The sequence below is a fragment of the Peromyscus eremicus genome, chromosome 5 (genome assembly GCF_949786415.1).
Source record: "Peromyscus eremicus chromosome 5, PerEre_H2_v1, whole genome shotgun sequence".
Lineage (NCBI taxonomy): Eukaryota > Metazoa > Chordata > Mammalia > Rodentia > Cricetidae > Peromyscus > Peromyscus eremicus.
The window spans coordinates 55,755,098-55,770,101 of record NC_081420.1 but is presented as its reverse complement, the minus strand read 5'-3'; the positions used below and the strand labels follow the sequence as shown (position 1 = coordinate 55,770,101).

General features: G+C 44.3%; 1 long non-coding RNA gene across 1 annotated transcript in view; it reads right to left on the bottom strand.

The window, feature by feature from the left end:
* LOC131911444 (uncharacterized) overlaps window positions 1-14,693 on the bottom strand; it is a 29,110-nt gene extending 14,417 nt beyond the window's left edge. Inside the window, exons 1-2 of the long non-coding RNA XR_009379370.1 lie at window positions 14,417-14,693; window positions 13,070-13,112 (exon numbers count right to left, since the gene is read on the bottom strand). This is a non-coding gene — a long non-coding RNA (uncharacterized LOC131911444). The remainder of the gene's footprint in view (window positions 1-13,069; window positions 13,113-14,416) is intronic.
* Between the last annotated feature and the right edge of the window lie 311 nt (window positions 14,694-15,004).

Here is a 15,004-nt window from a genome sequence, read left to right as displayed (position 1 = left end):
CTTTAACATTGCAATTAGTTAACAAACAGCCTGCAAATCTTTATCACTCATGGGAAGGCCAGTCCTGGCTGATTTTTAATCAGACCGAGGAAGGTGGGCACTTGAAAATGAGTTACAAGTCACTGGAGATTATCCAGTTGAGTGCTTGAAATGTGTCTGCTTTTAAAGTCTTTAAATCCTTTACCTACTGGGCTATTATTGACAGTCATGCCCATGTCTCTCTGGAAGCTGATGTATTGATAGTCTTATGTCTTAGCTGGTACCTGGGAAGTCTATTCCCATCCTTCCTGCCTAGGCTCCCTTCAGCATCCTTGGTGTGTGTCAGCTTTGATCTCAGTGGTCATCCTCCTCACTGTTTCTCAATTCTTCCTGGGCCAGGCAGAAGGTGGGCCGGTCTGGGGGCCATTTCTCTCCCGGAGATTCAAGGGCAGGTGCCATAAGTACATCACTCCTTTTTGACACTGAAGATAGAGAGAGTACTATGGGGATGAGATGTTAATTCCTTGTGAGTACATGAATCTTAATCTTTCATGAGGAAAAAACTGTCTTATGGTAAGATACTAAATGTTTTCTATATAAGGTACATAAACCATATTCATAAAACTCAAAAGATAGTAAACATAATTTTAGTATTTATTAAAGTGTTTATAAAGACAGGTATGGTGGCGCACGCCTTTAATCCCAGCACTCAGGAGGCAGAGGCAGGCTGATCTCTGTGAGTTTAAGGCCGCCTCATCTACAGAGTGAGTTCCAGGACAGCCAGGGCTACACAGTAAAACCCTGTCTCAAAAAACCAAAATAAAAACAAAACAACAAAAAAAGGAAGTCTATGAAGCATTAAAATATTTTATATCAGGTAAAACTCAAGTAATTAAATTTAATATAAATGAAGAGGAATTATAGCAGGGGTCTAGGCATTTATTAAACTTTAAAATTTTTTCTTACTATTTTTAATTTGTGCGTGCGTGTGTGTGTGTGTGTGTGTGTGTGTGTGTGTGTGTGTGTGTGTGTATGAGTGGATATGCATAGAGTCTGTTCTCTCCTTCCACCATGTGCATTCTGGGAATGGCACTCAGGTCCCTGGGCTCAGCAGCCAGCACCTTCCTTTACCCTCTGAGCCATCTTGCCAGCCCTATTTTTTTTTTTTTTCCTTCAGAGCTGAGGACCGAACCCAGGGCCTTGCACTTGCTAGGCAAGTGCTTTACCACTGAGCTAAATCCCCAACCCGACCAGCCCTATTCTTATCTGAAGCTTTTGCGTTTTTATTACATTTTATTTTTATTGGTGGGGCACAAGTGTGTCACAGCATGCATGTAGAAGTCAGGGGACAACCTATAGGAGTCAGTTCTCTTCTTCCACTCTGTGGGTTCCAGGGATTGAACTCAGATCACCAGACTTTGGGACAAGCACCTGTATCTCCTGAGCCATCTCACCAGCCCTAACATTTTGTTTATTATTATTGTGTGTGTGTGTATTATGTATGGTGTGTGTATGCCCAGTTGTTCCCTCTTCTGCCTTTACACAGTTCTAGGGGTGGAACATGGGCTGTTAGGCTTCTGAGGCAAGCTCTTCACTGGCTGAGCTCTCTTGCCAACCCCACAGTTATGTTTAATAACGTCTTGATTAAGATGTAATCCATCTATTACATAGTTCACCCATTTCAAGAATGGAATTGGGCTGGGTGAGGTAGTCTGTGCTTGTAAATCCAGCACAGGGGAGGTGAGGCATGAAGAGTTTGTTCTAGGCCAGCCTAGAAAATCCCAGGCCCGAATGGCCTACCTAGTGAGGCCTTGTCTCAGAAAACAAAACAGAGCAATCTATAAAGATACAGTTCAGTGGTTATTTTTAGCACATTCACAGATATATACAACCTTCATCAAATCAATTTTATAATTTCTCACCACCTGGAAGAACACTCATATTCTTGTAGTTATTGCCTCTTCTATGCCTCCCTCTTTGACTAGCTATAATTTATATTTTGTATTAGATTTGCATATTCTAAGCATTCCATTAATTATATGATTATACTTAAAACATGATCTTTATCTACAGAGACAACTGAACCAAGCTCAAAGGAACTCACAAACTTTAGAGTGACAGCTGAGGAACCTGCATGGGACTGGACTAGACCCTCTGTATACGGTAGACAGTTGTGTATCTTGGTCTGTTTGAGGGTCCCCTGGCAGTATGATCAGGATCTATCCCTGGTGCATGAGCTGGCTTTCTGGATCCCATTACCTATGGTCAGACACCTAGCTCACCCCTGATAAAATGTGTAACGGTAACGCCCGCGTTACTGTCACCCATTCACCATGTCCGAGCGAGGGGCTGTGGATTAAAAAATAAGGGACAAGAGACAGCGGGTCATTTGCCTCAGCAGAATGCCAAATGCCAAATGCCGTTTATTGAAAGAGGGAGGAAACCTTAAATACAGGCTTACAGCACAATGGCGGATCCCCGGAGGGCAGAAGAATGTTCTACATTCTTGCATCTAAGCTGTTAACGCCCAATATGCAGGATACACAAACAAGGAACTTCCCTAAAGCATTCAGGAGGGTGGATACCGGCAGGGAATTAGAATAGGGAGGACATCTGGTCAAGGTCGGCAAGCAGGCAACGGCTTTACTCAATATGGGAGGAGACCAGGGCCCTACAGGTCCCCCCTTTTTACTAAAAAATGAGCTTCTGACTTAGGTTGCGTGGGACGTCAGCAGGTCACCTTACCCGTCATGGAGACACCTGCCCAGGCCCCGCAAGTGCTCTGTCTTAGGTTGGTGAGCGCCCCCCAAGCATTACCCGTCTCTGAATACTCATTATCATACAGGCTCAACCACGTGAGCTGTAGAGTAAACTGTTGCCAAAGATCTCAAAGTGGCACTGGGCTTGCAATCTGTGCGACCCAGAAAAGACCAACAGTAGTCCTAACCCACCCATAGCCAGGAGGCTAAAGGCGATTGAGCCATTCCCTTCTTAAACGAGCCTTACTGCAAATTGGAGTCCTTGTAAGGTGGTATCCCATACGCAAATGGAACTTGAGTTTAAATAATTTTTGCAACTTTCAAAGCCAATTTAAATGTATAAATGTAGAATTAAATTTATCGTGCCCAATAAAATAAAAGATTAACTAACTGTGGTAGCTACTTTTGCTGCCAGGATCTCCATTGTGCTAGCTGTAGAACCCAATTATGAAATAGCCATCCCAGAAATAGTAGCAGCAGTGGCCACCACCGCTGTAACAGCAACAATGGCAACATCGATGTCCGAGTCTCTTCTGGAGCGTGTGAGCATCATCTGTGTCTAACTGCCATGGTCCACTGGCATGGACGCAGCTCCAGGAACACGAACCACCAAGGCCCATTTTTCTTGATCCCAGCACTACTTAGGCTGGCAGGTCTGCAAAAGAACTAAGAACCATAAAGAAAACAAAAACAAAAACAGCAAACAAGGAGCAGAACTAATGGTCTCATTAATGGCTACATTCAGGCTCACAAATTTTAAGGTGTCTTCAAAAGAGGCTAGAAGAATTTCAGGAGGCCAATAGATGTTGCACAGAGCCATTCCTGAAAAGTAGGTACTACACCAGCTTGAAGAGGGTTGCAAAATGTGAAAAGGCTTAGCTGGCATGTTACTGTTAACAAATGAAGGTCATTGACCTTCGGGGTTATCCTTAATCTCCAAGGTGTGACACATTCTCAACATTTTTGAAAAAAGTTACCATACATTACCTTCTGAAGAATCCAACCACATGGCTACAGTCCCTAGGCTTACAATAATGTTTGCCAAGGCTGGCTGTATTGGGCTCTCAATCCCCATTGGCATCAGAAGGGGAGAGTTTTTTACGAAGGCCCAATAGGTCTCTGCCATGTCAGGATTCAGCAGCAGCCACAGGGTGCACACAGCGTTCAGGAACCCAAAGAGGAACTTCATTGTCCTGCGGAAAGACACAAACAGATCCCCGGGCCCACACCAACACCGGATCGGGTCCCCTTTAAGTGCCAGTAGAAAGATCCTTCTATCGCACCAGAGGAAGATTTGCAACAGGAGCCCTCCAGTGCTTATCTGCAGTGGATACTCCAGCAGAATCCACCAGTAAAAAATTTAAATATATAAAACAAGGGAAAGAGTAGAATGTGGAGAGGAGAGATGAGCCCCTAGCTCCCCCCTTTTTACTTTAGAAATATATGTTTTTAAGGTAAGATGGCAGTATTCTACTATAGCCTGTCCTTGAGGATTATAAGGAATACCATACCAGTCTTATTAATGATAGAAACGTCTTGGCAGAATTTTGAAAATCCCGTACTGCTGTAGGCGGGACCATTATCAGTTTTTATGCATTTTGGCACGCCCATGTAAGCAAAAGCATGAAGGCAATGATTCTTTACATCCTTAACCGTTTCCCCTGAATGGGCAGAAGCAAAAATTAGAGAAGAATATGTATCAATAGACATATGGACATATTGTAATTTTCCAAAGGAAGGTATGTGTGTGACGTCCATCTGCCACACATGATTAGGTAAAAGTCCTCGGGGATTAACTCCCAAATGAGGAACAGGTAAAAATTTAACACAAATAGGACATGATTTAACTATCTGGATGGCTTGTTCCCGGGTTATGCCCATATGATAACTAAGAGATCCAGCATTAAGATGATAACATTGATGCAACTGAGTAGCCTTATCAAAGGCAGAACAAACTAATGTGACAGCCACACGAGTAATGGCGTCAGCCCTCTGATTACCTTCACTTAGAGGTCCAGGCAATTGAGTGTGAGCTCTAATATGGCCCACATAAAGGTTATGTGAGCGGGACCATATGAGTCCTTGCACTTGCAATAAATATTCATGAATGGGAGAAATGGATGGTATGTAGGCTGTTGTCTCCAAAGGCATAATGGCATGTGCCACATATTGACTATCAGTATAAATATTTACACTCTCATCAGAAAACATCTGTAAAGCAAGCAACAGCGCCTGTACCTCTGCCATTTGGGCAGAAGTGCCCTGGACTTTCATTCTCTTTACTATGTTACCAGAAACCACCGCAGCAAAACCACGTGAAGTGCCATCAGTAAATACTACACGGGCCTGAGGAATAGGAGTCATCTGTACTATCTTGGGAAATATAACAGGATGCAATTTAAAAAAAATTTACACACATCATTGGAGGGGTAGTGAGTATCAAACTGACTCTGCATGGAGCATGTTAATATGGTCCAGTCATTATCATTAGCTTGCAACCATGCTATTTAAGACTGGGTGTATGGGGTCACCACAATATCTGGCTCCTTACCAAAAGTTTGAACACTGATCTTGATTCCCTTAAATATAATCTGAGCAATAGCCTGTGGATAAGGAGTGATGTTTTTTGCTGGAGAAGCTGGGGAATGTACCCATAGAATAGGACCTGTTTGCCAAAACACTCCAGTAGGTGAATGAGTAAAACAAAATACCAAATACAATAAGGGAGAAGAAAGATCTATATACTGCACGTGAGCCTGTTCCAGGGCCTCTTGCACTCGTTGTAGGGCTACACGTCCTTCAGCTGTTAGTTTACGGGGAGATAAAGGGTCAGGGTCGCCCTTTAAGATGTCATACAAAGGGCGAAGCTGACCTGTTGGAATTTTTAAAGTGGACCGAAGCCATTGAATATCTCCCAGAAAGGTTTGGAAATCATTAAGCGTGCGTAGCTGATCCATACGCAGAGTAATCTTTTGTGGACGTATGCCCCACGTTGGGCGCCATTTGTAACGGTAACGCCCGCGTTACTGTCACCCATTCACCATGTCCGAGCGAGGGGCTGTGGATTAAAAAATAAGGGACAAGAGACAGCGGGTCATTTGCCTCAGCAGAATGCCAAATGCCAAATGCCGTTTATTGAAAGAGGGAGGAAACCTTAAATACAGGCTTACAGCACAATGGCGGATCCCCGGAGGGCAGAAGAATGTTCTACATTCTTGCATCTAAGCTGTTAACGCCCAATATGCAGGATACACAAACAAGGAACTTCCCTAAAGCATTCAGGAGGGTGGATACCGGCAGGGAATTAGAATAGGGAGGACATCTGGTCAAGGTCGGCAAGCAGGCAACGGCTTTACTCAATATGGGAGGAGACCAGGGCCCTACAAAAATGGGCAGGAGCTTGGTCCTGCCTCAACTGAATGTACCAGGCACAGCTGGCCCTGCATGGGAGAACTTACCCTGTTGGAGGAAGGATTGTGGAGAGGGGGGTGAGAGGGGGAACTGCGGTTGGTATGTAAAATGAATAAAAAACAAACAAACAAACAAAAAAAACCCGATCTTTGGGGCTGGTCTGTTTGGTTTTGGGGATTTTTTTTTTGTTTTGTTTTTTGTTTTTTGTTTTTTCAAGACAGGGTTTCTCTGTGTAGCTTTGCACCTTTCCTGGAACTCACTCTGTAGCCTAGGCTGGCCTCGAACTCACAGAGATCCGCCTGCCTCTGCCTCCCGAGTGCTGGGATTAAAGGTATGTGCCACCACCGCCTAGCAAGACTGGTCTGTTTTAATTGAGCCTATTTTCAAGTAGTCAGTCACTGCTTCATTATTTTTTATTGAAAAATCTATTGTATGGGTGCATTGTGTTTTGTTTATCCATCTGCCAGCTGACTGGATATGGGATTTGTTTGTTTTGTTTTGTTTTGAGATGGGGTCTTGCTAAGTAGCCCTGGCTAGTCTGAATTTACTCTATAAACCACGATGGCCTGAAATTTCAAAGTAATTTCACTGCCTCTGCTTCTCAGGTACTGAGATTACAGGCATATACTACCATGTTTGGCATGGGTTATTTCTATTTTTTATTTTACTTAAACATTTTTTTTAACTTTTATTTTTATTTTATGTGTATGGGTGTTTTGCCTGCATATATGTCTATGTACTGGGAATATGAGGTGCATGTTGGGGCCAGAAGAGGGTGTCTGATCCACCTGGGACTGGAGTTATAGACAGTTGTGAGCTGTCATATGGGGCTTGAGCTTGAACTAGGGTCCTCTGGAAGCCAGCAGCCAGTGCTCTTAACCACTGAGCCATCTCAGGCCTTGCCGTGTAACTCAAGGTAGCCTTACTCACAATCCTCCTGCCTTAGCCTCCTAAGCTCTGGGACTATAGGTGTGTGCCATTACTCTTGACTTGTTTTTGGCTATTGTCTCTGTTGTTAAACATTCTCTCAAGTGCTTGTTTAATCATTCAAGAATCTGCCAGCCTGTTTTCCAAAGTGATTGCACCATTTTTCATTTCCGCCAATACCAACTGCATGTAAGGGATCCAGTTTCTCCACCTCTCCACCCTTATCTGACTTGTGAGACTAGCCATCTTAGGGAATGTGAAGCAACATCCCAGGTAGGCTTCACTGGTGTTTCTGTAGGGATGGATGAGGCTGAGCATCTTTTCTGCCTGCCTCTGTCTCCTGAGTGCTGAGACTAAAGGCATGCACCGCCACTACCCAGCCGCTTTTCCTCTTTTCACATTTTTATTTATTTGTTGTGTGTGTGTGTGTGTGTGTGTGTGTGTGTGTGTGTGTGTAGGTACACACACCACAGCATGTGTGTGGTGGTCAGAAGATGACTTTCCTGAGTGGCTTCTTCCACCACTGCATACTGCAAACTAGCTGCCCTGTGAGGTTCTAGTAGATTCTCGTGTCTCTACCTTGCTTCTCACCACAGGAGTGGTAGGATTACGATGCCCACCATTGCATCCAGCTTTTTACCTGCATTACCTGGGTAGAACTAAGGCCATTGAGCAGACAGTGCTTCTATCCGTGGGGCCATTTCCCTAGCCCCTTTCCTCCCTGACTGAAAGAGCCCTGGATAAAATAGTATATTACCTACTTTGCAAAGCTGTGAACACAATACCCAAGAGAAACAACTAAAGGGAGGAAATAGATTCCTTTACTCACAGTTGCAGAGCTCCGGATCACCAGGCTTGTATAGCAAGCCCCTTTACCTGCAGCGCCATCCCCATAGCTCTAGAAGTTTGTTTACCCTGGCCAAACCCCATTCTCTCTGAGTCAGTTTCTTTTAAGTGGTAATTATTAGGATTAAATAAAGCAATATGTGTCAGATACCTAGCTAGGGCCTGCCCAAAATAGAAGCACTGGTGGGAATTTGTGCCAGAGAACCTTACCAAAAAGCAGCGCTGGACCATGTACCTCGTGACACTGTATTTATGAAGAATGCTGCTAGGCAAAGTGGATGTTTATTAAAGGACTTCAGAATGGGCATGGCGCTTCCAGAAAGGAAGCAAATGCTGGAAATAAAGAGAGAGTTTGAGGGCTGAGGAGAAATGAGCCTGACTTCATAAGCCTGGGTGGCTTCCAGTTAGGGATAGTCATTAGCTGACCCCTCACTGTGCTAAGCTCTTGCCAAGTCAACTGCTATGTACAAGATTTTGTGGGGACACATGGCACTGTGTCTGGGAAGGCCACATCCTATCATGCCTTGTCTGACTCTCTCTTCCAGCCATCCAAGAGTTTCTAGGACAGTGGCTGGTAAGGCTTGTATTAATTGGATAAGCCTATGTGAGGGCCCTGGAGCACCCCCCCCCCCCCAATTCCCTGCTTTCTGGAGCAAGCAGACTTGGATTGAATGAACACTATTGGCCACAGACCCCACTTAAATGTTCTGAAGAATGGAAATAGAATGTCCTGCCTCATAGTGCCAGCAAAGAGAAATCTACTTTCTAACTGCTTGGTGCGCACCACAATGGTACCTTTGTTCCCCGTCAGTAAACTTGTAGCCTCCAGGGATGCTGTGCAGGCCTGCAGTGACCAGGCAGAGAACATGCAGTCCTTTGATAATGGCTCTTTATGCCAGTATCTAAATCAAAGTAACAAACATGTTGAGGATGACCCCAGCAAATACAACCCGCGCTTTGAGGTCTGACCCTGAAATGAAGACCCACCTCCAGGGGAGAAGTACGCGCCATCTTGGAGCGCTCAAAGAAACGGGAGCTTTGAGTCTTGTGCACAGCTGCACTTGCCTGAAGAGCTCAGACGAAACTCTATTGCCGGGAGAAATCTGGGCTCTGCAGGCAGTTTTTCATAACTCCCGTAGGATGGGGATAAGCACTCCTTCTCTGGCTGGCCTTTGCCTATGCTTTACATAGCTCAACAATTCCATAAGCCTGTTGTTTTTTTATTGGAGTGCAATTCACAGAACATAAAAATAAAAATGTAAAGGAACCGTTCAGTGGCATGGTGGAAAGCTTACTGAAGAGGAATGGAAGGAAGTTGTCATTCACGCAGGGGTGAGAGTTTTCAGTGATGCTGTTGGCAGGCGGGGTTGGGGGAAGGGTCACCCTTGCTTCTGTAAGTAACCCTTCACCCATGATCCTGTAAGCAAACCCAATAAACTCATCATCAGTTAGCCAAGCTAGACTTGGGAGGGACTGTTCTTTGCTCCATGGTGGATATCATGTCTGGGATGAACAGACACTTGTCCATGTCTCTCCAGGAAACAGTCACACAATAGGTTCCTTACACCAGCATAGACTCCTGGACCTCTTAGCTATCCTTCTTTACTCTCATCCCTATCAGCCCTCATAACAATCAATCTGCTTTTTGTGGATTTACTTACTCTGGATATTTCCTCTTAATGGAATCTCATTATATGTGAGCTTTGTCCTGGCTTCATGCACTTGTTAATATAATATTACATGCCATAGTCTTATCAAGATCCATTTCTTTTTATGCTGAATAGTAGTGAGTGTGTGTGTGAGAGAGAGAGACAGAGAGACAGAGACAGAGAGAGAATGAATATGTGTGGTGTATATACATGAGGGGTGCATATGCTAATGCATGGAGGCCAGAGGAAGATGGTGTGGGTGTCCTGCTCTGTCACGCTCCACCTTTGAGACAGAGTCTGTCACAGGCTGGATGTAGCCTTTCTCCGCCTTCACATTGCTGGAGTTACAGGCATGGGTGCCATACCTTGCTTTTTACATGGCTGCCGGAGACTTGACTCCAGTCTTCATGCTTGTGCAGCAAGTGCTCCTAACCACTGAGCCATCTCTCCAGCCCCACCTTCCAATTTCTTACGTTTCCCTCCTTCTCTGCTAGATATACTACTGCTCACAAGCAGGGAGGGCCTATGCATTAAAAACAGGAGCTTCGTCTGGCGGTGGTGGCGCATGCCTTTAATCTCAGCACTCAGGAGGCAGAGGCAGGCGGATCTCTGTGAATTCGAGGCTAGCCTGGTCTACAAAGCGAGTTCCAGGAAAGGCGCAAAGCTACACAGAGAAACCCTGTCTCGAAAATAAATAAATAAATAAATAAATAAATAAATAAATAAATAAATAAATAAATAAAAAAAACATAAAAACAGGAGCTTCAATTCCAGGACCCAGAACAGTGCCTGGACCGGGGCAGCTTAGTTAATCTGCATGAAACAGTCTGAGAAATGAGTAAACAGTAGTTGTTAGATGGGCTTATGAAAATGGGATTCACTCTCAGCATCTGCCATATTCCCTCCTGCATGCACAAGGCATTAGACACTTTGAGTTCTGGAAAATAGAATAGATATATCGGAAGGGGAGTGTGGTATGCTGTATAATGGCATGTTGGGCTATCTTTAGTGGCTATAATAACCATTTACTACCAACTTCTAAATCTGACCTAAGAACCTCATGACAACTAGGTAAAACTTTTGGGATTCATTGTTAATCTTAGCAGACCACTAGCTTCCACCAACCTTTGTAAAGCTAAGAATGTTACAATATCTGAAACCTATAGAGGATATTTCCTAACTCTGCCGTGACCCACCTATGTGATGTCTCACCAATGTGTTTTATTTCTCCATCAATTTAAGGCTTTCTTAAATTCTACAACTATAAAAATTCATGGAACCCATTCCACGGTAGAACATTTCATTCATGAATTAATGCGCCCAGCCGTAGTCACTCCTATTAATTCAGATGAACTATCTCTTACTCTTTTTGTAGTAAGAACTGTGTTTTGCATTAACAAATGATGAGCAGCATATTAAAGAAGGGGAAACCTGAAGTAGTAAAATTGTTGTTAGGAAGGATTTACTAACTAACACTTGCTTAGGAAATACTAAGTTACATGAAGTAGAATTTAGATAAAAGAGCACTGCTTTCAATATGACTTAAGTAGATAAATAAAATAGCCCTTAAACCCAAAAGCAGGTGGATCTCTGTGAGTTCAAGGCCAGCCTGATCTACAGAATGAGTTCTAGGACAGCCAAGGCTAGAACCCTGCGTAGAAAAACAAATCACAAACAACAACAACAAAAAGAATACTAACCAGGCCTGTTATTGACTATAAGAAGGAAAATTTTGTACCAAAATTGAAGCTTAGGGTTACTGAGAAAGCTTCTGCTAGTGTTTATTCACCAAAATTGACCTCCAACAGGCTCCATTCCCAAAGCAAAAAGAGATAAGCCTGGCTTACAACTGGCCATTAAGTCAAGGAACATGACTCTAAGGGGCAGCTTAAGAGGGCAGTGCAGGGTGACAGCCATCATTAAGTCCTGGTCTGCCATTAAGTCTCTGTGTTCTTATCAGGAAAAGCATCATTCTGCCAGGTGGGCAAGATAAACCTGGGTAACAAGTATGCAAAAAGAACAACACGGGTGTGCTTAAGAAACAATTCTGACAATGCCTTTGTAGTGTAAATCTCCCATGTGCCCAAGTGGCCAGACGTGCAGTCTCCTGTCTCTGTTTAAATTGTTCAAAGTGTAACCATGGGCCAGGACCTGAAAGAGATTTAAAAATGACAATGTATGTGAACTGTGTAAGCCTAAGGTGTAAGTAAATTAGTAAAACTTTCTATTAGAGGCCAGCTCTTCTTTGGGCATTAGCCAGAGCCATACCTGTGCTGTATTAAAGAGCTTTTTCATTTTTTAATTATTAATCTCTTAAGTGTGTGGAGTGACTTCTGGGAAGTCATATTAATTCTATAACAATATAGTCCAAATGAGAGCAATGAAAGCCTTTACCAGGTTCCCATGGAAAAAACTTGGTGCTGGAGGGAGTAGCCTGCTCAGAAGCTGTGGTGATCATCAAGAGTGTCACTCTGAGAGGCTGTCTGGTATTTGAAGAGGACAGAGAGAGTGCCAGCACTATTATTTCAGCTGTTGGATATAGCCATACATAGAGACCAAACACCTTAAGTTCTGAGACCCCGAACTTCTCTTCCTATTAAGATGGTCTGAGTTGGATTTCTGTAGAGAAAACATTGTCTTTGAGATAGAGCCCCACCACAGAGCTGTGACTGGCCTTGAACTGGCTATGTGTGTAGGCTAGTTGTTCACTTGTGATGCTCCTGCCTCTGCATCCCAAGTGCTGAGATTACAGGCATGGACCACAACACCTAGGCAATTTTTAAAGTAAATTTTGACAAAAAGAGAAAATAACTCATATTTTGGTGTCAAACAGACCCTTGTATCCCAGCTTTAATACTTATTGGTGGTATGGCCTTGGGTGAGGTATCTAACACCACAAGGCTTCCGTTTCTCCATCTATAGATTGGAGATGAGGTCCACCTCCATCAGAGAATCATGGAAAGCCAAGGTGTCCATTGAGGCCATTAGTGTGATGCCTCTCCTGTGACCTGCTCTCCTCCCCTCTCCTTCCTTCGTGCCCTCCCTTCCTCTGCTTTCTCTTCCTCCCATCTTCTTCTCCCAGTCTCCTCCCTCTCCCACTGTTCTCTTTTTCCCTCTTCCCTCCTATCTCCTCCCCTCTCCTCTCCTCTTCTGCTTTTTCATATCCTACCCCCGTCCTGTGGAACAAGTGTCCCATTTCTTCTCAGAGAAGCAATGCTTATCTTTAATGCTAGACCCTCATCAGAACAGGAGCGCGATCCACTTGCAGTGTTCACTGCTCTGGGCCTCTCCTCATCACAGCATCTGCTATGCTGTTGCCTTGGAGTATCTGCTGAACGGTTGGCTTTTTTCATTAATTGACTGAATGAGCATAGCAAATTACTTTCTTCCACTTGAATCAAATCCTCTGATGATGCCATATGCCTATAAGGGGTATCTTAGAGTGTCTAAAACGTAGTTGGTCTGTTTTTTTCTGCATCTTGTCCCATGAAAACTTACCAGTTAACAGTCCAGGAATAGTCATGATTTCCCCAAATTTTTGCTGGAAAAATGAAAAAAAAAATGTCAGTCTTAGTTTAGATTTGCATAATTGCTTAGGTTTTCTCCTCTAGAGCATCTCCCAGGGATAGTCCTTGGAAAGTCCCTCAAGGGTTTCAGGTCTATTATCTAGTCACCACCCAAGCTAGGTAAATGCCCACAGCGGGGCCAGCACCGGGGCAGGAGAGGGAGGCTATAATATAAATGTCTGTAGAGGTAGGTGACCTTCCAACTCAGAGCTCAGCCATACATTTTGCAGATACTCAGTGCAGATTGTCACCCTTTAGTCTTCAATGGCAACTGCCTCTATGATAAAGGTAGGTCTCTCAGGTTTCTAGAGTATTTGCTAAGTGCAGCGCCAGAAGAAATCTGGAATTCTTTCCTTAGAATGTAATCTCTTTGATTTAAGGCATTGATTGCTATCAAGATGCCAACGCCCAAGGAAATACTTAGCCTGTCTGTCAGTCATGTATATTCAAAGACGAAAGGAGGATTCATTTGGATATTGGAGGGCACTTTTAGCTCTCATCTGACACCATCCAGACAGAAACGTGGGGACAAATCACTAAGGCAAATCAGGCTCTGCACACCCGGGTTTGCAGACATCAGTCCCAGAGGTCCATGCTGCCTTGCCAGCCTTGCCTGTCTCTCTCTGTACCCTGTGTTCTTGGCTCCTGGACTTCCGGTTAAACCCAGCCTTGACACTGCTCCTCACCCAGCTGAGCACCAGTGGGACCACTGACCACCTTGGAAACTTGATTCCAGATTTGCTTGCCTTCTGTGGGTCAAGCTCTTGGTCCTGGCTCATGATACAGGATGTTGCGACAATGATGGCGGTGGAAGGTGAACCCGGAGCGCAGAAGGAGTTTGCCCCATCGGCATATTTATGGCTTGCTAACCTGACACTGCTCAGGGGAGGGGAGGAAGCAACAGCTCAATCCACTTTGATAGTCTTTTGGCATTATAAATTTGATTTGACTCTTTTTGGTCTTTTATTTGTTTGTTTTGTTTTTGAGACAGGATCTCACTGTGTACCCTTGGCTGGCCTGGATCTTGCTCTGTAGAGCAGGCTGTCTTCAAACTCAGAGATCTGCCTGCCTTTGCCTCCAGAGTGCTGGGATCAAAGGCATGCACCACCACACCCAGCTGCTGGTTTTAATGTCAACTTGACACAAGCAGGAGTCATCTAAGATGAGGGAATCTAGACTGAGAAATTCTTGCATAAAATCAGGCTATAGGTAAGCCTGTAGGGCATTTTCTCAATTAGTGGCTCATGTGGGAGGGTCCAGGCCATGGTGGGTGACCTACCTCCACTGGGCTGGTAGTCCTGGATATTTAGCACTCCTCCATGGCCTCTGCATCAGCTTCTGCCTTCAGGTTCTCATCTGGTTTGAGTTCCTATCTTGGTTTCCCTCAATGGGCTGTGATTCAGGATACGTAAGCCAATTAAACCCTTTCCTCCTCAAGCTGCTTTTGGTCATAGTGTTTCATCACAGCATTAGTAACTCTAATTAAGACAGACACCAGTATTAGCCCAGCTAGCCCCATGGGAGCTTTACAGGGCACAAGAGTCCTGAGTAGTGGGGACAAGAACATTGGCTCTGGGCTCTGTGGCTATCAGTCCCTGGGGCATTCAGCCATGAGACACAGCCCTGGGAGGGACATGGCCTTGGGCAAATGCCTCTCTAGCTGTGTATCTGCAAGCATTTAGGTAAAAAGTTTCTTATTAACAGAGGGAGGTCTGGGTGGTGTACATCCAGCATACCTTCCCTTTTCCTAAGCTATTCTGTTTATCGCAGTGGTAACAAAAGGCTCCTAACCCTTTTTGAATCGCTACATGTATCCAAGGTTCAATTTAGTTCTCCATTTTGAAAAAGTTAATTAATTTTGTCAACT